We start from the raw sequence: 21,147 nt of genomic DNA, 5'->3' as shown, positions 1-21,147 counted from the left end.
CCTCCATACTGCCTGCTTTTATCTAGCCTTTTCTGGGGCACTTGGGTGGTGGGCATGGCTATTCCTTGCTGCTTCTGACCAGTGGACCTGGGGGACAAATTAATAAGGGGTCTCAAAACCCCCTCAGTTGGTATCTGGAGAGGGGAAGCGATTGCCCTTGAACTAACATGGAGAAGAATCTCTTGGGATGGTGCCTGGACAGACCTGGGAGAAGGAAGTGACCAGTCTGGACTTGTCGAGTTTCTTTCGGTATTAATAACCACCTCCGATGGTCTGTCCCAGTTTTGGTTATTAATTCCCAGCTTGGGATGGTAGCAAGTTGTTCAGTGTCACGCTATGAGTGACAGGCAGCTTGCCACAAAGGGCTTTGCTGGGGACAGGATGTCCTAGTCGCTGTAGTGCTCTGCATAGGAATGTTAAACCTATAAAAACACAGAAAAACCCTCCCTTTCCTGTAAATGTCTTTGTCACTAGTTCCTTTTGTAATTATTCGCCCATCAGCATCACTACGTTCCCCAGAAGTTAATGCCCTGTCAGGCATGTTGTTTCTTGATTAACGATTCATTACTTATTGTTATTATTATTCATTTAATTTCTATACCACTTTATATAAAGATCCCAAAGCAGTTTACTACACATTAAAGCATAAAATAAAACAACCCAGAATAAAACATTACTGAAGAAACTCAAATATACATTTAAAGCAACGTAATTAACAGGAAACTAACATGTTATCTTAAAGATTCGAAAATAAAACATTACAAAGGAGGTCAACTGCAGAATGTACATTTAACAAGGCAAAGCTTTTAAAAATATATCTTAAATGTTTCAAAAGAAAACATTACAGTGGTACCTCGAGTTACAGATGCTTCAGGTTACAGACTCCGCTAACCCAGAAATAGTATCTCGGGTAAAGAACTTTGCTTCAGTATGAGAACAGAAATCGTGCGGCGGTCCCATTAGCTAAAGTGGTGTTAAGAACAGTTTCAGGTTAAGAATGGACCTCCAGAACAAATTAAGTTCTTAACCCGAGGTACTACTGTACTAAAGGCAGTCAAATATAAAATGCACATTTAAAACAGCATTCTTAGCAAGAGACTAGAATATTATCTTAAGCATAGAACATTGCTGCTACGAGTGTACTAGAAGAAGCAAAGATCACCAGTATCAAAACAATGATTCTTCAACATCAGCTTCGTTGGACTGAAGATTTGTCTCAAGGCAAATCTTTAAAAATGTAGTATAAACACTGACAACTGGGAAACACTGGCCTGCAAGCGCTCCAGTTGGAGAACAGCCCTTCCCAAAGGTGTCATGGCTTTGAAGACACTCGAACTCAGGACGCAAGGGGGAAATGTGCCAAGAGGAAGGCACACTTGGCAAATCCACAGCGTGATCAACTCCTGCCCGGAAACCAATGTCCCCACTGTGGAAGGATGTGTGGATCTGGAACTGGCCTCCACAGTCACTTACGGACTCATTGTTAAAACCGTGTTTATGGAAGACAATCTTATTCAGCTACGAGGGATCACCAGAGAAGAAGGTGGTGGTTCATGGTCAGTGGAGGCTGTGGAAGCTCAGGCTTGATGACCTAGGTTTGCATTAAGAGACAGCCAAGATGGTCAGGACTCACCTGGTGGCAAATAACCAATTGGCAGAAATATCACTAATGGAGGACTGTGAACAAGGCAGTCCTGAAGTTCAAGAATGCTGTAGACACGGGGCATAAAAAATGCCATCAGTTTCCAACTTTAAAAAATAATAATAATCACAGAGTGCCTTCCATCCAGCCATCCTGAGGGCGCTGTCAGGCAGGCTAACACAGTCCTGCACCAAGGAAAGAGAGTTGGCCCAGCATCTGTTAGCAATCCTTGACGCTCAGGATTCCCTGCCTTAGAGAGGGTGAGTCTCTGGGAAAGAGCTGCCAGTGTCATAATCAGAATGAGCCACCAGGTGGCAGTCTGCTGGAATAATGTGATTACTCAGGAAGGAAGGGAATAATTCTTATTGAGACCAATCCAACTTGGGGCAAACAGAGTGGACTGTGGCTCCCTGATGCCCCTTCCTCTTCAGAGCAGCCTTCCCCAGAAAGAACGAGCTGGATTCCAAGAGTTTGGGCTCCAAGGAGGTGTGCAGTACAGTACAGTACAGTACAGTCGTACCTCGTGTTGAGTTCGCTTCAGGCTGCACATTTTCAAGTTGCGTCCTATGGTGACCCAGAAATACTGGTTACAGATAGGTAGCCATGTTGGTCTGCCATAGTCAAAACAAAAAAAATTCCTTCCAGTAGCACCTTAAAGACCAACTAAGTTAGTTCATGGTATGAGCTTTTGTGTGCATGCACACTTGTGTATCTGAAGTGTGCATGCACACGAAAGCTCATACCAAGAACTAACTTAGTTGGTCTTTAAGGTGCTACTGGAAGGAATTTTTTTTGTCCAGAAATACTGGAAAGGGTTACTTCTGGGTTTTGCCACTCGCGCATGCACAGACGTGCAAAATGACGTCACGCGCATGCACAGAAGCGGCAAATCGCGATCCGCGTGTGCGCAGATGCGGGTTGTGTTCTACTCATGTTGTGAATGGGCCTCTGGAAGGGATCCCGTTCGCAACCGGAGGTACCACTGTATTAAATAAAACAGCAAAATACAAATGTTTCAAAAATAACACAGGCAAGCAACAAGGAGGAGGGGAGTGAGGAAGTATCAACACCAGTGCAATTGTATAAACTGAAATCCTAATTGGTAGCTAAAATTATTTGCCATCCGATTAAACCAGGTTAAAATTAAAGATGTTGAAATAACATAAATATGTCAGAAGGTCTGGGAGATTGAGAAGGTTTTTGGCACAAAAATGACATTGCAGCAGGAACCAGGTGAGGCTCTTGGGGGAGAGCATTTGACAAAGAAGGCTCCCTCTCTCCTGTTAATGGAGAAATCTGAGGGCTTCCTTGGACAAAAACCAAGGACACCAGCCAGGAATACCAGAGCAAAACAGCAGCCAGTAGGCTTGGTCTTTATTGAAGACTGTCGCCACAGGACTCCCACCTGCCACCAGGTGGAACAAGATGGAAGCCCCAAACAAAAGAGAACCCAAACTTTTATTAGCTGCTAATCCCCATGTTACACCCCCCCAAACTACATCACTGTTACATCATGAAAGGGGAGGTCTGGTGGCCGTAATCTGAGCATCCTGGACCCTGCCCCATGTTTCTCCTTGCCCTCCACCAAACACCCATCAAGTGAAGCAGAAGAGATATTTACATTTCCCTGTTTCCCAGCCAAGTGAATCACACCCTTTTGTCTTCATCTGGGTTGGTTCTTTCTGGAATGGCTACCTGTCTGGCACTCAGGTATCAGGATGCCTGGGATTATCACTCAGGCAGAGGGGCTGCTGAGCAGCTGAGCTCACATGTCTATACAAATTTCTGAAGTTTTCCCAGTGAGCCAGTACATAGACACATTTATCAGTGAATTCTTACATTTGGTATCGTGCAGCAGAGGCCCTTTGAATAGATAGGAAGAAACTGTGATGAAGTGTTTTGTGGGGACAAATCACAAAAGTGATTGTGCTGATTTTGGTAGTGGGCTGCATGTGCATGATATCTGCTGGAGGGGCAACCCCCCCCCCCCAACCTATACATAAATTCCTGCAACAGGACATGCAGGAAGAGATGTTCTGTTGGGCAACCTTTTGTGCTACTTAAAATCTTAGTCCAGGAAACTCTGTTGAAATGCTTGTGAAGTAAATCACTTTGATCCAGAGTGGGCAGAAGATCTCTGGGCGATTTGTGTAAATTGGCAAGAGTTTCTGGCTGCCGGTTGTTCAACAATAGGAACGACAAAAGGGGCTGCTGCAGCGCAGAAAGCTTGGGTAAAGTGGGAGTGGAAGGACTGTGAGCAAACTCCTGGCTTTGGAATGTGCTCGGAGACGCCCTGTTCTTTAATTCTGTGTCTTTTGTACCTGACTTTGATGGATAGATCCTGGGGCTCTCATAAGAAAACCACACAGTCGATCCCATCAGCCTGAAGTCTGCCCACACCTGTTATGATCCCTCTATGAATGCACTGATGGCGGTAACAGAGGCAGGATGCTTGCCCAGATATGGGACCTCCTCTCCATTTGAGTAGTGGGATATTCCGCAGTAAGGGGCTTCCCCTACCAGGTAGAAATTAAAAGGCCATGGGGTGGTTTGTTTTTATGGCAAAATAGGATGTTCTTCCCTCTATGGTTGCGGGGCTCTTTTTCCACCTGTTGACAGAGACAACTCAGAAACCTGCTGATGACACCCAAATCGGTGAGCCTTTTCCCCAATGGCTTCCTTGCTGCTCTCAAGGTCAACAGCTTCCCTCCTACACTGAAACGCTCGTTGGAGTAAATAATAATCATTGTAAAAAATACAAAGCTTGTCTCTGTTGTTCTGCTTCCTATTCTGGGGGACCACCGTGGTTGCTAAGATCTTCAAAGGGATCTTAGCAACCGTGTTAGCCCCACCGAGCAAGAAGCAAAGTGTGGATGTTGTTTCTAAACCCAACCGTCGTTTAAGAAACAGGAGGCAAAGTGGTTGAGTTGTGCAGAAATCTTCCTGCAGCCTCTGGAAAGATTCTGTGTAAATTGGAATGGAGCCACCTGCCCTTTAAGTCATGGCTCCGTGGTCGATCACTCACTTTGCAGGCAGAAGGTGCCGGGATCAATTAAAGGAAGGGCTGAGAAGGAAGATCCTCTGAGCTCCGGAGCCCAGAGGGGCAGAGACATTCCTTGTGCAGAATGGATGCAAGTCAGCATAAAGCACCTCCATGTCATCATATCAGCAGGCCTGCCTGGTTTATTTCTTCTTGTGGGACTAGTTGATCCAGATGGAGGCAGCGTGGTGTAGCAGTTAGTGTCAGAGTTGGACTAGGAACTGGGAGAGACCAGGGCTCCAATCTCCACTTGGCTGTGAAGCTCACTGCCAGTCACTGCCTCTTAAGTCTAACCTGCCTCACAGGGCTGTTGTGGGCATGAAATAAGGAGGAGTGGTGGACAATGCACAGCACCTTGCACTCCTGGGAGAAAATGGTGGGATCTAAATGCAATAAGTACACAAGTCAATAATAAACAGCGAAGTTTGGGGTTTGTAAAAATGCACTCAGATTAGGAGAATGAATTTATTTCTTTTAAATGTTTTTCAATTACCGTATTTTTTACTCTATAAGATGCACCAGACCATAAGATGCACCTAGTTTTTGGAGGAGGAAAACAAGAAACAAAATATTCTGAGTCTCAGAAGCCAGAACAACAAGAGGGATCGCTGTGCAGCGAAAGCAGCCATCCCTCTTGCTGTTCTGGCTTCTGGGATAGCTGCGCAGCCTGCATTCGCTCCATAAGATGCACACACATTTCCTCTTACTTTTTAGGAGGGAAAAAGTGAGTTATAGAGCAAAAAATACGGCAGTTTTTTCTTTTCAAAAGGAAAGAAAAAGGTTATACACTATTCTGCAAAATACAATGTTATCAAACAGGATCTGGCAATGGGAGAACGAGACAACTAACCACGTCGCACGTGTGCGTCTCCTGTGTCACTGATATTCTGAGCCATCTCTGAGGTTTCTGCTGGACCAAGTCAGAGGTTCTGCAGCCCTTCCTTGGGGTTTCTCGGCCTGTTCCCAAGACGTTTCCAGGGACCCTCGGGGAACTTTGCAGGAGCCATTCGTTTTCTCGCTCTGCGGTGGCCTTTGGCATCCCTTGCTATGCTGGACCTCTGTGGCAAAGTGATAAAGCATTTACATCCAATAGAGAGAAGCTGCAGCTCGGAAGAGAACATATCAAAAAGTGGGGAATCGCCTCCACGACCCCATTCCCTAGTCCAGCCTTCCCCAACCAGGTTCTCCCCAGACCTTTTGAACCATCAGGTCTAGCCATCTCGCCTATGCTTGGAAAGGGTGGCCCGGATTCTCACTCCTTTGAGTAGGCAGGGCCCAGCAAAATGCATTGCTCTCCAACCTCTCCCTTTCCTCTTCTGGAGGATTTCTGCCAACCATCCTTCCCCCTCATTCCTCTTGTTCACTCAGACCTTCAGCTGGTGCTCCCCCCCCCCCAAAAAAAGCTCACTGCGGTGGAAAACCTTGGGGTTTTATTTTTAATATTCTCTCGCCCATCCCCAGAGGCTCCACCATAATCAAGTGCCTGTCTCTGGCTGTTTGCGTGTGTGTTTGTTAGTCATGTGAATTAATTTCCTCGCCCGCCCACAATCCCTTTATTGAATTTCAACCACAGGAGTCAGAAGCCGGTCTCGGAAGTGGCCTCTCTGCCTCAAGGCAGAGGTGCTCTGCGCAGACAGCACCCTCCCACCGGCAGCCCCACACCCCACCCATCCCAGAATCTCACCGGCAGCAGCCCTACACCCCACCCATCCCAATGGGGGCCTGATACACATTTTCATGATGCAATAAAATGAGAGACCTGCAGCTGGCGAGAAGCAGTGCCTTGAACCTTCTCCACCCCTCCTGCCCTCGCCCACCTTGCTTCTTCTCCAGCAAAAAAAACTTTCTCACTCCTCTCTGCCCACGTGTTGGCGATAACAGTGGCTATTGCTTTGTGGAGGGCTGGGGGAGTGCAGAACCATCCTAGCAATGCACGTGAGCCAAGGGTGCTACAATGCCACCCGCTCACATAGAATCATAGATTTGTAGAGTTGAATGGTACCCCCAAGGGTCATCAAGCCCAACCCCCTGTGATGCAGGAGTTTCCACTAAAACATCCATGACAGATGGCCATCGAGCCTCTCCTTAAAAACCTCCAAGGAAGGAGAGTCCACCATCTCTCGTGGGTGACCGTTCCAGTGGTCAGAATAATAATAATTTATTTATACCCCACCCTTACCTGTTCAGAAAACCAGTCTCAGGGTGGCTAACAACAAATTTAAAACACTTAATTGAAGTGTTTTAAATACAGTATAAAATGTCAATAACAATAACTTCAGAATTCAAAAATCAGTTTAGGGGGGAAATCCATCCAATAAACATTAGATGATCGCCAGGGCTAGCTGGCTAAGTTAGTCCTATCTGGGCCAGCAAGGAGACCAGGGGAGAATTAGCTGTGGGATCCCAGAGCGGGTGATCTTCATAAAAAGGGGAGAGGGAAGGGAGGAAGGGGAATAAAAGATCAGGCTAAGTTCAAATAGAAAGCCAGGTGGAATAGCTCTGTCTTACAGGCCCTGCGAAAGGAAGGTAAATCCTGCAGGGCCCTGGTCTCATGGGACAGAGCATTCCACCAGGTTGGAGCCATCACTGAGAAGGCTCTGGTGGAGGATAGTCTGACTTCCTTAGGGACCTCTAAACTAAGAATCTGATGTTTAGTCAGAATCTCCTTTCTTGTAAGCTGAAGCCATTGGTTCGAATTCTACCATCTGGAACAGAAGAAAACAAGCTTTCTCCACCTTCCATGGTTAGACATTTACCTCTTCTCCTAGGAGGGACACTGTGTGAGCCAATACAAATAGCATTCTCCAAACTAACACTTCTTTAGGGAGAATGCAAAGGCCAGAGGGCAGCCTCTGAGCCCATCAAAAACTGTTCTCACTTCTTTCTTGTCAATAATAATAATAATAATAATATTTATACCCAGCCTCTTCGCTTGACATTGACTCAAGGAGGCCTACAGATAAAAATAAGAACAGCTAAAAAACATAGAAAAAAATCCTTTAAAAAGAAATTAAACGTGGATAGAATTAAAACTCTCTATATACATTTTAAAGAACCATACAAATAATTGCAATAACAACAGCCTGGCAGCCAAATCATTATCTTCCCCCACATCTCGTGTTAAGTGTACCAAGGTTTCAGCACCACAAGCTCAATGCAAAACAAGATTAATAGCTCATACAATCTTTGCACAGATATCATTACTGCTGTTACTGCTATTATTTCATATTAGGGTTGTCGCCCAATAAATGGAAATCTTAGCTGATTAATTGCATGAGTCTTGCTCGGTTAATCAATTGATTAAATTTTCCTACTTGTACATGTGAGAAAACAACAGCCACTGTGGTTCTGTAGCCGAAAGACCAGCTCCCCAGGTGAGGCTGGCCAGAAAGCAGCAAGGGAAGCAAATGGCTTTTTATTGTGTGTGTTTTATACTTTCTGTACTTATTGCTGTTATTATTATTATTGTTATTGTTATTATTTATTCTAAAGCACCTAACATCTACGAGAATGGGAAAGGACTATAATGATAGCCATAACTGCCATCATCAGAAGTGTTTTGTTTACAGCTGTTGTGGTTTTCAGGTTGCAAATTAAGTAACCCAAGCAGCCTTGGACACAAGGAATCCTTCCGCTGGTTTTCTGCAAATGCTTTGACTTGTGTCTACATGGAACAGAGCCTCATCATGGATACAGACATGGGGTTTGGGGTGTCTCTCTGCACTTGCTGTGTGACTGTTCAGGGAGGCAGGAGAGGATATGTTGTTTATTAATATCCTTCCTAACTTGTGCTAGCAAGTTCTGTAACTTAGCAGAGTTTTACATTCCCCTTTTCAGGGAAGTTTTTAATGTGTGACATTTTAATGTATTTTTAATCTTTGTTGGAAGCCACCCAGAGTGGCTGGGGAAAGCCAGCCAAATGGGCGGGGTACAAATAATAAATAATAATAATAATATATTATTATTATTATTATTATTATTATTATTATTATTATATGCACAGCAGGTAGCTGGATGCAGGCTTGTTTAAGCCTCTTAATATCAGTTTCCTGGTAATTCCCCTTAAATCCCCCTTAAAAGAATAAACACGCCACAATCTGGTGTAAAGTAAATAAAAGAAGTTTACTCACACATTCAGTTCACAGTCCAACCCCCTGCTCTGCAGGAATCTTGAGTAGATCATCCAAGGCTGGTGACCACCCAACCCATGTTTGGAAACTTCCAAGGAGGAGAGCCCACTGCCTTCTGAGGCAGCCCGTTCCACTGTCAAAAACAGCTCTTACTGTCAGGAAATACCGGTATTCCCTGGCCAAGTCATAAAACCTTGGGAGCTGCTTCTCACGTCTCCTCGCTTTAGCAGCAGGGTTGCTAGCCTTGGTCCTGAAACCCACCTGCCTGCTTGGAGCTTAGTATCTCCAGCCTGGAGGGCACAAGGAGAAGGGGACGACAGAGGACGAGATGGTGGGACAGTGTTCTCAAAGCTACCAGCATGAGGGAGGCAGTGGAAGACAGGAGTGCCTGGCGTGCTCTGGTCCATGGGGGTCACAAAGAGTCGGACACGACTAAATGACTAAACAACAACAACAATCTCCAGCCTAGTCTAGGGTCCTGATTGTTCTCATGCCTTTGCTTCTCTATGGCGGGGTATGTGATGGGTCAGGCGGACACATGGGTGGAATGGGCAACAGCTTGTCCAATCTGGAGATGGTGATGTAGCAGGTTTCCATTACTTCACCATTACTTGGATCCATTGGGATATGGTTTAGGACCTTACTTCAGTAGTGTGTCCCTGGGCGACCCTTTTCCTTTTTTTGCTTCCATATGACTGAATGGCTGCCATGCTACCTTCTGGGCTTGCTGCTGTTGTTGCTGGGGGATGGCAAAAGCCAAGGCTGGCTCCAGAAAGTGGCACGACTAGGCCCTTGCCAGGGCCCCAAGACCAGCAAAGGACCATCCACCGTTGCCGCTTTGCACTGACTATCCAAAAGAAGAAGGCACAGCTTAAGAGAATTCTCAGTTGCCATGAACTGTCTCTTCCAGGGTATGGGGGCCGGTGAGTGCCATGCTCAAGAGCCCCCTGTCTGGGGGAGCCCTGGAGCTAATACTGGCAAAGCCTGTCTTCCTCCAAGCCCTGACACCAGGTCACTTGAGAGGCATTTTGCAAAAAATAAAAAATAAAAAAATGCAGTATTTCCTGCCCACTGCAGCTGGAACAATTATTTCCAGGGCTGTCCTGGCAACATAACTAAGCCAAGCAGTGCTGTAGTGGTTAAGAGCGGTGGACTTGTAATCTGGTCAACTGGGTTCGCGTCTCCGCTCCTCCACATGCAGCTGCTGGGTGACCTTGGGCCAGTCACACTTCTCTGAAGTCTCTCAGCCCCACTCACCTCACAGAGTGTTTGTTGTGGGCAAGGAAGGGAAAGGAGATTGTTGGCCGCTTTGATGTAGGTTAGAATGAGACCCCCAAGGTCCCCCGTTTGCTTCAGGGTTGAGTGGGGATTTGAACCCTGTTCTCATGTTGCCACCCTCCGGACCACTCGGGGAGGAGGCACACGAAGAAGGGCCTCAGAATATGATCTCAGGGTCATCATAGGTTCTTACATGTAGGTAAAGGTAAAGGGACCCCTGACCATTAGGTCCAGTCCCGGACGACTCTTGGGTTGTGGTGCTCATTTTGTTTTTTTGGCCGAGGGAGCCGGTGTACAGCTTCCGGGTCATGTGGCCGGCATGACTAAGCCACTTCTGGTTAACCAGAGCAGCGCACGGAAATGCCGTTTACCTTCCCGCCAGAGCAGTACCTATTTATCTACTTGCACTTTGATGTGCTTTCGAACTGCTAGGTTGTCAGGAGCAGGGACCGAGCAACGGAAGCTCATCCCATCGCGGGGATTCAAACCACTGACTTTCTGATCAGCAAATCCTAGGCTCTGTTAAACTACAGAGTGCCACCCGCGTCCCTTGAGACTCCTTAGGGTTGCGATAAAGCGGGATATCAAATGCAAACTCCTCCTCTTCTTTCTTGAGGATTCTAATCTTTTGAGAGTGATTGGTAGAACAAGGTGCAGTTTGAGCTTTCTTTCCCAATGTGGGCTGTGGCATAGCAAGGGATTCTGGGGCGTGTGATTCAGCCATTTGGAACAGCAGAAAGATTCGCCCTGGGCAGGAAATCATCCTCTTCTGGAAATCACTTCAGTTGGGGGTGCAGGTGAAGCGAGGCTTCATTGTTTCTTGGCCAAAGCACCATCATTTCTCAGCTCCTTTCACAAAGGGGCACTCTGATTAAAATCTCACTTAGAATTCACTTTCGTAGCAAATGAGGAATGGGCTAATTGCTTATGCAAACCGATTCATTCCTCCTGCCCTGGGCAGAACTGCTCAATTCATCTCAGGAAGTGGGTAACTCTCACATTTAAGTGGGGGAGGGGGCAAAATGGCTTGTTTTTATTTATGCATTTGTTTGTTCCACTAAAGATCTACAGCGGCGGTTCTCAACCTGTGGGTCCCCAGATGTTGTTGGACTACAACTCCCATCATCCCTGAACTCTGGCCTTGCTAGCCAGGAGTGAGGGAAGTTGTAGTTCAACAGCATCTGGGGACCCACAGGTTGAGAAAGGCTGATCTAGAGCATCTCTGTGAGTGTTGTGAATTCCGTAAATTAACTTTAGGTTCAGGAGTGCCAACAGCAGCATGTGTAGCTTGAGTCAGATTTTGGGGGGAGCCCAAGATCCCCTTCTTCAAATGGCTGACTTTCCCGGGGAAGTGGCTCTCTGTACAGAAGCAACAATTTGTTGTGGACTTCAGCCCCATCCCTATTCCCTCCCAGAGGCCAAAAAAACCCATCACCAAGTGTGAATTAAAAACCTTGGTTGAGTGGGCAATGGGAGATGTAGATCCCCTATTCCCTGAGCATGCAGACTTGAGCGTCCAGTCGAAGGCTAGCAGACTTTCTGAGTTCCGTTCCCTGGAGAGAAGTCCAGATTTGGCCTTCGTGCAGCTGAACTGGTCCAGCCTTGGAAGCCTGGGAAACAAGCATTCAAATGCCATTTTGTCATCAAACGGGTCCAACTGGGGGTGTCAGTGCCAGACTTCTCAAACCAGCTCCCTCCCCAGGAGCAAGTGATGCTTCACGTCTCTGCTCTGTCAGGCTTCGGTTGAGGCATCCCTAGAAGGTCCAAGTCATTGAATTTTTTAATTATTATTATTTAGGTCACAGACCAGTTCCAGCCCACATACAATATCAAGGAAGTCATAAAACACGATAGGGATACATTTGAATTTGCAATTAGGTATAGCAGGGACACTACAGGTATAGCAACAGTTAAAAAAATATATATAAATTAAAACTTAGCCACTAACACATAACCTAAAATTATCATTTAAGGCCTTACTCATTACGATAGCACAGCTTGTTCCCTAAGTTTTATGGCAATCGTGCATAATTTGTCTACCCTTAACGTGGTCTCAGGATCCTTGTCCTCTACCAGGGATTTTAGACACTGAGGTTCTGATTCATTTGGAGATTTTTGCATAGCAGGGGTAATAAATACCGAGCATCTATCCCCGTAGAAAAGGCACGAGAGACAGTTTCTACCTCCATCCAGCTGCAGGGGCAGACTCGTTCCGCGTATGGTTTACCCTCGAATCTGCCCTCCAATAAGGCAGATGGCAGCACGTTGAATCTAGTGAGGGTAAATGACCATCTGTATTTGGGTATTTGTAATTTTGACAGATCATAGAATCATAGAATCCTAGAGTTGGAAGAGACCCCAAGGGCCATCGAGTCCAACCCCCTGCCAAGCAGGAAACACCATCAGAGCACTCCTGACATATGGTTGTCAAGCCTCTGCTTAAAGACCTCCAAAGAAGGAGACTCCACCACACTCCTTGGCAGCAAATTCCACTGTCGAACAGCTCTTACTGTCAGGAAGTTCTTCCTAATGTTTAGGTGGAATCTTCTTTCTTGTAGTTTGGATCCATTGCTCCGTGCCCGCTTCTCTGGAGCAGCAGAAAACAACCTTTCTCCCTCCTCTATATGACATCCTTTTCTATATTTGAACATGGCTATCATATCACCCCTTAACCTCCTCTTCTCCAGGCTAAACATGCCCAGCTCCCTTAGCCGTTCCTCATAAGGCATCGTTTACAGGCCTTTGACCATTTTGGTTGCCCTCCTCTGGATACGTTCCAGTTTGTCCACGTTCTAGTTTGTCCACGTTCCAGTTTGTCCATGTTCCAGATAATTTGCTGGGGTAAATCATTATCTTTTATTGCTGGGTGTTTATTCATCTCGCTCAGGTGGCTTTGCGGTTCCACATCCCAAATTCGTTGGTGGATTATTGCTCTAGCTTTCTCATAACCTACAACTATCAGGGCCTGTGGGGAAAACCCCAAGCCTCTTAGCTTTTCATACAGTGTAGCTTTCCATTTGGATTGGGAGGAATCCAGTAGGGTTAAGGGTGCCAACCCAACAGGGAAAAAGGTACGTTTCAACCAATAATGGATCTTCAGAATCCATATCCAAGGGCTAACAGGGATTTGCCCGACCTTCAAGTGATGCTTCAAGTCTCTGCCCTGTCAGGCTTCGGTTGAGGGAGGCATCCTTAGAAGGTCCAAGTCCCTCTTGGCATCTTCGCTCTACAAGCATGTCACCTGGGGAAAAGGGGGACCAAGCAGCCTTCTGCCTGTGGGGTTGAAGTGGGTGGTGGTGGGGCTTCTGTGAGATTAGGAGCTTTTGAGCAGGTTGAACAGGTGGCTGCTGCCTCAGAGAGACCCGATCCTGGCAAGGGAGGAGGAGGCCTGCCGTTTGAACGTCAGCCTGGAAGCAGGATACCATGTTCTGCTCCCACAGGGTGCTGGAAAGGCAAACTCCTCTCTCTTGTGGCGCGTGATGGCGGATTGACTTTGTGAAATCTTTTCCAGGGAGGCGGGGAGATGGAGCGGAGGTGTTGCTCTTCGCAGGCCTTGTTTGGCCATCTGTCTGTCCTCCATTTGGTATGGTGTGAAGCTGACAGATTCTACCTTGCAGCTCAAGGGGGTTGGGGAAGGGACCGGAAGAAAGCCATCTCTTGTGTGTTTTTTACCACCCAAAGGAAGAAAAATGATTCTTGCAAGCAAAAATCTCGGCCAACTGAGATGAACTGCAAAAATGGATCCTTTAGAAAGGAAAATGGATGTCTTTCCTTGGCATTTCAATCATTTCATCATCATTTTTATTATTAAGCTTTGTTCAATGCAACAGAAATGCAAGTAAAAACAATGCAAACGATAAAAATTCAAAACAAAATCTTAACATTTCAAAAGCGTTAAAAGCCAAATAGATTTGTGTTCTTGCCACTTACGTAGCAGAGCTGGGGGAAACCAATCTTTGTCTGAGACCTTGGAGAGTTGCTATTAAAACAACAACAACAACAACAACAACAACAATTTATACCCCACCCATCTGGTCGGGCCTCCCCATCCACTCTGGGTGGCTTCCAACAGGATATTAAAAACACAATAAAACATCAAACATTAAAAGCTTCCCTAAACAGGGCTGCCTTCAGATGTCTTCTAAAAGCCAGATAGTTGTTTATTTCCTTGACATCTGGTAGGAGGGCATTCCACAGGGTGGGCGCCACCACCGAGAAGGCCCTCCGCCTCGTCAGAGTTTACAATGCTGCCTTAAGGAGCAGGGCCACCTGTAGCATATGCGCTGCCGGCAGGGTGCAAAGATCCACCCAGCGCCCCCAAATATCATTTAGCCCCCTAATTAACTATTATTATGCCTATGTCAGACACCACGCTTTTTTAACAAATTCTCTAAACAAATTTTAACAGTAAGTGATGAAATTAAATTTGCAATGTTTCACTCGGGGTCAGCGGCACCTTTGACACAACTAAACCCTTGCCAGCTTGACAAACGCTGCCATTGTGAATGACAAGAGCCGCCACTTGCATGACGCGTCTTTGGCAAATGAGCATACAAAGTCGAAAGTCCTTTCGTGAAACAGTAGGTATACATTTTGGTAATACCTAGGTATATACAGTGGTACCTCGGGTTACAGACACTTCAGGTTACGTGATTTTGGTTTGAGCACCTCGCCTAACCCAGAGGTACCGGAACAGGTTACTTCTGGGTTTTGGTGCTTGAACATGCACAGAAGTGCTAAATCATGCTTTGCACATGTGCAGAAGTGCTGAATTGCAACCCATGCATGCGCAGACATGGCGCTGTGGGTTGTGAATGCTGTGGGTTGTGAATGTGCCTCCCACACGGATCATGTTTGCAACCCGAGGTTCCACTGTATGTATTTTGTTTTTCTAGCTTGACCAAAATTATTTATTATTTCATAACAGGTAGATAGTTAAGAGCTTAGGTGGCTTCAGCAACGGGCGCCTGGCGCCCCCAGAATTCGGTGCCCCACACCCCTTGCACCTCTGGGTAAAGACGGCCCTGTTAAGGAGGCTGGAGTCGACCAAAGGCAGCTAGCTCTATATCCCTGTTTTGCCTTTCTTCCTAGCCACTTGCCTGGCCAAGCTGGCAACGACCTTCCAAATTAGCACTGGAAGAACATCCAGATCTGTTGTGGGTCTTAGAATGATTTGGTGGACCTTATGGTTGCAAAATTCTTGGCCTTTTCATTGTTCTTATGTTATGATTTTAGTCTTGGGTTTCAGGTAACTACATAATGGGCTATGAGACTAAGAGGTTCCAGCACTTCTTTCTGAGCAGCTTTTTGGGGTTGGGCAAGAACAAGTATCTAGATGACCACTAGAGGGGCCTTTGGCCTCATCCAGCAGGCTCGCCTCATGTTCTTAAGCTGTAGTCATAGAGACCTGAAATTAATTTTCCCTTAAGGGGAAAAAACAAAACGAAAAGCCTCTCTTCAAAGCCTTCTTCCAGGAATTTTCATGGGTGAATATTCTACAAATGTTCTCTGGGTGTACGAATGCTGAGCAAATATTTGATAGACAGGATCATCATTTGATACTTCAAGATCAAAATTTGATAACGGCTGATGTGCAATAACATTTAGCAGGTTTTGTACTTGCTTCGTTCATTTCGTTAAGCCGCCCGGGAAAATCCCCTTGAACTGGAGCCATAAACAAAAAGAATGATGTCAGATTTCTGACCTGAATAGTCTTGCTCAATGGAGAGGTTCTCCCTCTTCTGCTGGAGGCGGTGAAGCCTCTGGATTTGAGTTTCTGGGAATCACAGGCAGGCAGAGCCTTCCTCCGGCTGCTTGTGGGCTTCCCCCACTGGGGAATCTGGCTGGCCACACGAGGAGAAGAGGATGCTATCCTTGATGGGCCATTGTGGACTTCTGAAGGTGCAGAACATCAAGAGTCTCTTGAGGCCAACAGTGATGGAATTGGATGTGTCTGGTAGGATTGAGCTGGAACATGCCGGCTTCCATGCTCTCCCCTGTCTCCCGCCCCTGACCCGTGAAATAACATTGGTTTTACAGATACAAAATATAAATGAACACAAACTGTGAGAACAAATTTGTTCAGTCATACCTTGGGTTGAAGTAGCTTCAGGTTAAGCATTTTTGGGAAATAACAGAGCGCATTACTTCTGGGTTTCACCGCTCGCACATGCGCAGGCGCTCACCTGCATGATGTCACGTGCATGTGCGGAAGCGGTGAAATGCAACCCGCGCACATGCAGATGTACAGTCGCGTGTTATGTTCTACTCAGGATGCGAACGGGGCTTCGGAACGGATCCCGTTCGCATCCAGAGGTACCACTGTATAAAGAGATTCTCTGAATCTCGAGACTTCCGCCCATCCCCTCCAATGGGGTCAATTTTTAAATGTCTACAACTGCATATTCATCCGTACTCCAATTTTTATATCAAGCCACATTATCCATAATAATTTTTACACTACAAGTCAAAATCCTGCTCTTGTTTCCATCTGCTTACAGGCATCTTCTAAATAACTTATAAGAAATTTCCCATTCTTTTATAAAGTTTTTATGCTCTTGGTTTCTGAGTTTTCCAGTCAGCTTTGCCATCTTGGCATAGTCCGTCAGCTTAGTCTTCTCTGGTAGGGACTTTATCTTCTTTCCAGCTCTGGGCTAGTAACATCTGGGCAGCCGTTGTTCCATACATGAATAGTCTTTTCTGCTCCTTTGGTATGTCAGTACCTGTGAAAAGGTAAAGTAAAGGGACCTCTGACCATTAGGTCCAGTCGTGACTGACTCTGGGGTTGTGGCACTCATCTCACTTTATTGGCCGAGGGAGCCGGCGTACAGCTTCCGGGTCATGTGGCCAGTATGACTAAGCCACTTCTGGTGAACCAGAGCAGTGCACGGAAACACTGTTTACCTTCCCACTGGAGTGGTACCTATTTATCTACTTGCACTTTGATGTGCTTTCAAACTGCTAGGTTGGCAGGAGCAGCGACAGAGCAACAGGAGCTCACCCCGTCGCGGGGACTCGAACCGCCAACCTTCTGATCGGCAAGTCCTAGGCTCTGTGGTTTAACCCACAGCGCCACCCGCTTCTGGTTTTACAACAAAGGTTATTTTAAACTTTTATTTTCATTTTATTATATATCATCTCCCAGAAAGCTTTTATTACCTTAAAAATTCACTGCATTTGATAAAAGGTACATTCTTTTTCTTTACATTTCCTGGCTCCCATGCTGTTGATGGGTTCATACAGATTTGCCTTTCCTTCAACTCTTTCCCCTGGGAAAACCTGATCTTTACTGCTGAATTGGAGCTAACGTCAACTGGATTTTCTCCAGACTGATGTTTGCTCTGAATTATCACCAAAGAGGGTTTCTTCCCCCCCAGGGAAAGCGGTGGAAGAAGTGGCAAATGGCTCAAACGTGCACTTTCTAGACATGGAACAAGTGCAATCATGGGTGAGCCCTAGTGGTGAGGATCTGGAGTGGTGGAGGTCTCAGTATCTTTCAGCTTCTGCCTGCCTCCTCCAAGAGTTGAGTGTGACTCTTGTCACTAATTGCCTCTAATTAGCAGAGGGCTGAGCTGTTCTCCCTTCTGATGCAAGGAAGGGAATCTGGGACTGAAATTTTCCAAAGAGGCTGTGAAGATGTTCAAGACAATTTAGAAGCTGGTAGGAGCAAAGACTACAGAAGCAATTAACTGAGGGCACGGTGGGGCAGGGGGAGGGAATGCCGCAGCCAGCAGAGGTCAGGTTCCACTTGGTTTGTGTCCTTGGAAATTTCCCGTCTCTAAGGAGCCTCTCCCCCACAAGACCAGGTGCTGGGAGCCTCCACGACTCTGAGCCTGTCTTGAAGGCCAGCATTTCAAGAACTTGACCCCTTGGCAGCCAAGCTCTTCACCTGTCTTGGAGGTCCTTGAACGTTCATTTTCCCCGTTGATATATTAGCTCCTTTCAGCAGCTCAAGGTGGCTTTTTGTAAGCATGCAATAAAGCAATGTAAAACAATGAGTATAGACAATAAAGCACTGCAACAACATCAACAAAATTGAATTGAACATCTCAGAGCAACCCCACTCTCTACAGGCCTCCAAACCCACCAGAACTGGGCGTGTTTTGCAGCCCCTTTAGGACTTCAAAGGTGACCCGTTGCCCAACATTGTCTCCCTCCCACAATGCCTTCCTCCCTTGCAAAGGTGCCCCATGTCCCTCAGCCCTGTATTGGAGGGGGCGGGGGTTGCAGCACCCATGTTCTCCTTCCTGGGTTGGGATCCTGGCACCAGCGAGGCCAGAGTGGGTGCAGTTTGCTCCTGGCTTCAAACACTTCTTGACAGCTTGATGTACAAGCACCTAGGTGTCCTTTCTAGAGGGACACCTGCAGGGCGGGGAGGGGCGGTCTTGGAGGACCCCTCTTTTGGTCTTTGGTGAAAATGAAAATGGGCAGAGGGTCCATTTCCTTAGCCCCTGAACAGCCACCCAAGATCTCCTCCATCAGTGTAGGTGTAAAATAAGGTCTTCCTTATGAAGAAGTTCCTCTGCCATTCTGCCCCCCCCCATTCTCCGTTTCCTAAAATAGCTACGGAGGGGGAGACATGGGGGGCAAACACACCCACATACTTTGCAGAAACCAGTCTCAAGAAGTTGCAGTAGCCCCATGTGCAGCAAATTCTATCTACCTTGTGCCCCTCAGCCCTGCCTTTTCAATCAGCAATGCTGGAGGAAAATAGGACATTTCTGAGCACTGTCCAAAGTTACGTTTTGAGCAAAGATTGCCGGCTGCAGCTGCAGGGCCAGAGATCACACCTGGGGAATCTGCGAGTCAGAAGAGTCCCCTGGCAAGTGATGGATCCAAGCAAGTTGTCAGCTCAGGATGGGCAGGTTGTCAAACCACGCAGGGCCAGAGGCGTCTTGAAGCCTGACCACAAACCCACCTGACCTGTCTGGGGAATTCCCTCCAGCTCTGGCTGGATGCGTTCCACATGCAGTTGGCATCAGCAGATGTGGTGGGTGAGCTCCCTTGCCAAACGAAAGCCATAGTGTTCTTGAAAAGCAACCAGAAACCTTTGCTTGGCAGTTCGTCCCAAGTGGTCACCTACGTGTGGCTGTTGTCGTTTCTCTTGTTCTTAAGGACATAGGAAGAGCCATGCTGGATTCGGCCAAAGGCTAGTCTTCTTCTTCTTTTGCTATGTAACAAGCTTTATTAATAGTCTTACAATACATTACATATATATAGTACATCTCGTAGAGTAAATTGAGATTTCAATCATATACACGCACATACACAAAACATATACTTGTCTTTTCTTACATAGTTATAAACCTTAAGCTTCAGCTGTGTTTATGCTACTTTTTATCAGTTATTAACAAAGATTTTTAACAAAAGTTATTAACAAAAAAGATCATAAAAACTCCGGACTCCCTGTCAATTCCCATTGCATGCTTTTCTTATAATAGTGAATGTACCTACCATTATTAATCTATTCTTTATATATTCTCTAATACATTCTTACAACAATTTGTACCGTTAATCTTATTTCTCCTATACAGTGGTGTCTCGCAAGACGAAAATAATCTGTTCCACGAGTCTCTTCGTCTAGCGGTTTTTTCGTCTTGCGAAGCAACCCTATTAGCGGCTTAGCGCTATTAGCGTTTAGCGGCTTAGCGGCTATTAAAGGCTTAGCGGCTTAGCGGCTAAAAGGCTATTAGCGGCTTAGCGGCTTAGAAAAAGGGGGGGAAGTGGGAAAAAAAATCGCAAGACTCGCAAGGCGCTTTCGTCTTGCAAAGCAAGCCCATAGGGAAATTCGTCTTGTGAAGCGCATCGAAAAATGGAAAACCCTTTTGTCTAGCGGGTTTTTCGTCTTGCGAGGCATTCGTCTTGCAGGGCACCACTGTATTTCTTTATCCAAGGTCATTCAAATGCTGCCATAGGCGAAAAATCATTTGCACAAAATGGGATAAATACAAAAGATATGTACAGAAATATGCCAAAGGCTAGTCTTAATGTCCGGCTCTCACAGTGGCCACCCTGATGCTCATTTGGGGAAGCCCACAGGCAGCATTTGAGGGCAGTGGTTGCTGCAGCGTTCTCCCATCTTGCCATTCCCAGCTTCTTTCTTCTTCTTCGGCGATCCCTCGTAGCCGAGTAAGAAGGTCTTCCATAAACACGGTCTTAACAGTGAGTCCGTAAGTGACTGTGAAAGCCAATTCTGGACCCACACATCCTTCCACAGTGGAGACATTGGTTTCTGGACAGGAGCTGATCACAATGAGGGTTTGCCAGGCGTGCCTTCCTCTTAGCACGTTCCTCCCTTGCATCCTGAGTTCGAGTGTCTTCAAAGCCCATGACACCTTTGGCAAAGGCTGTTCTCCAACTGGAGTGCTCGCAGGCCAGTGTTTCCCAGTTGCCAGTGTTTATACAGTGGTACCTTGGGTTACATACGCTTCAGGTTACAGACTCCGCTAACCCAAAAATAGTACCTCGGGTTAAGAACTTTATTTCAGGAAGAGAACAGAAATCGTGCTCCAGGGGCACAGCAGCAGCAGGAGGCCCCATTAGCTAAAGTGGTGCTTCAGGTTAAGAACAGTTTCAGGTTAAGAATGGACCTCCAGAACGAATTATGTACTTAACCCGAGGTACCACTGTACACTCATACCTCGGGTTACAGCCACTTCAGGTTGCATTTTTTTCGGTTGCAGACCGCCGAAACCCAGAAGTACCGGAACGGGTTACTTCCAGGTTTTGACAGTTGTGCATGCACAGAAGCGCCGAATTGCAACCCATGCGTGCGCAGACGTTCGCAATCCGAGCGTCCACTGTACTACAGTGGTGCCCCGCAAGACGAATGCCTCGCAAGACGGAAAACCCACTAGACGAAAGGGTTTTCCGTTTTGGAGGTGCTTCGCAAAACGAATTTCCTATGGGCATGCTTCGCAAGACGAAAATGTCTTGCGAGTTCCTGCGGGGGTTTTTTTCCTCCCCCCCTTTTTCCCAAGCCGCTAAGCCGCTTATCAGCTGATCCGCTAAGCCGCTTAACAGCTGATCCGCTAAGCCGCTTAACAGCTGATCCGCAA

The 21,147-nt window shown here is 46.5% G+C and overlaps 1 protein-coding gene across 9 annotated transcripts in view; it reads left to right on the top strand.

The window, feature by feature from the left end:
• The window catches only part of SHANK3 (SH3 and multiple ankyrin repeat domains 3), a 410,336-nt gene that overhangs the window by 192,116 nt on the left and 197,073 nt on the right, over window positions 1-21,147 (top strand). The window lies entirely within an intron of this gene.

Source organism: Podarcis gaigeae (genome assembly GCF_964106915.1).
Source record: "Podarcis gaigeae genome assembly, chromosome: 10".
NCBI classification, from domain to species: Eukaryota; Metazoa; Chordata; class Lepidosauria; order Squamata; family Lacertidae; genus Podarcis; species Podarcis gaigeae.
This window is presented reverse-complemented; position numbering and strand designations above follow the sequence as displayed.